Here is a 2,128-nt window from a genome sequence, read left to right as displayed (position 1 = left end):
GTATTGTTGTTGCGCAATCGATTTCCTGTGGTCTGATGAAATTTCAGAGTTGTGTTGGTTACCAGTTTTTGCCAATCAGAACTCTAGTTTGATGACATTGGATGGATTTTCTTGGATAGTATGAACTCCATAGTTTTCATATTGGTGATCTTTGACTGCACAATTGCTTTTATGCTTGCCTGGTGCACCCCCTTCCCCCACACACCCACCCGTCCGACCCTTACTGCAACCTGATGAAGTACACTTTTTTGTCTAAAGAGTAAGGAAAAACCCAGAAAAGGTTTTTGCTATACACACGAATATTTTTTCACATAAAACACATTTTCCAACTTCATTCTATTTTCCCTATCATGAAATATATCTGAAGCGTCTTCATCAAATGAAAATGAGTTGTGCTACCTCTCTATAGAATTCAAGGGTCATGTTGTCACAAGGCTTCAGAGTGATTATTACCAAAAAACAGAACGGGCAATGTGGTTAATGACGTTCTGGTATAAAAGAGAGACTCATCGTAAGTATTTCGCTCTCCAATTGTATTTTGGAACTTCTCTTCTATCCCAAATTGTGATGGTAATGAGGTCTCTAATCACAGATCTAGTGCTGCTTCATAGCAATTCATTGGAAAGTGCTTTGCTCCAAATATATAATGGCTATAATTTCATACAAATTCATCCTTGCTTTCTTTCATTTACTCAAAAGTCCTCAAGTATATTCTTTCATTTACCCAAATTCAAATGATGTGAGATATTGGAGAAAACCATATAATTTGATTTTGATGGAAGATGAGCGAAGTGATGAATAATGAAGATTTGCATGAATTTATAGCAGAATTTATTCGAGACTCTCATCTTATCACAGTTTGCTCATGCAAGACGGATCGTAGCCATTGATTCAAGCATGGAACATGAAATGTTTTTAAGACTGTCTTGCTAAATCCAAAACCAACCCGTATCACTTAATGATAAGACAACTCTTAAAGACCGATTTGGGATCCAACTGAGAAGAGTTAGCTATGAAATTAATTTCCTAGTTTTCTAGTGAGACAACAATTGAAAAATCACAATATAAAACTTCCTTTTAACTGGAAAATTCATTTAAAGAATGGCAGAAGATGAAAATGAGTTGAATTTCAATCATTTAGATTGATTTAAAATAATTAACAAGTATTATAATGATTTTTTATTTTAAGAGGGCTATGAAATTTTTTAATAATTGTTGATATGATAGTGTTAATTATTGATGCGTTTTATGGTATGTATTGGCTATTATCGTACCAGATCGTGGAATACCCTACACTTCGCTAGGGCATCTAATATAAGTCTTTCTTCCTCCAAAAATGAGAAAGACGCCAACGAAATGGAATCTCCATCCTTTTTCTAAGGAGTGGATTCCATATGGTTGGAACCTAGAATACAATGATGTGATTTAAACTCAATCTTCAATTGAGGTAGAATTTTTGGTGGTTGAACAATCAAGTTTAAATTATCGGTATCAAGTATCGTATTGATCAGGTGATTTAAAGAGATGTGACATCTTGTTTTGAATATTGTATCACGCATTTTGGTGGAATCTAGTAAAGAGACATCAAATATATATCATATTGGTTCTATCCAATATATATATATATATATATATATATATATATATATATATATATATATATATATATATATATATATATATATATATATATATATATATATATATATATATTGTACCGTATCGTTGGATATTTTAAACCTTCGCCATATTTCGACTCTCAAAAGAACGTTTAGAGAGTACTGGGTTTATAGTTCTTGTCGCATGTTGTATGAGTGCATGCATGAAAGCCAAATCTGCTATCTATCAGGGTAAACGTTTGTGTTTTCTTCACACATTTCTATTATACGTTACTAATCAGACCACACTAGAAGCCCATCTCTGATTTTTTTTCCTCAAAATTCAGAGGTGTACCTATTTCTAAAGTACAGTAAAGAAGTATAAAGGAATCACAAGCATCTATCAATTAGGGTAGAGCATCCAACTCCATACATGGGATGAAAACTACTAAACATCATTTATTAGAATTTTCTAGGGTTGGGGTGTAAATGGAAATCGTGAAGCTTTGCATTTATTACAAAGGAAGAAA

This window comes from Hakea prostrata, chromosome 10 (assembly GCF_041222555.1).
Source record: "Hakea prostrata isolate BN-2017 chromosome 10, UWA_Hpros_2, whole genome shotgun sequence".
NCBI lineage: Eukaryota > Viridiplantae > Streptophyta > Magnoliopsida > Proteales > Proteaceae > Hakea > Hakea prostrata.
This window is presented reverse-complemented; position numbering follows the sequence as displayed.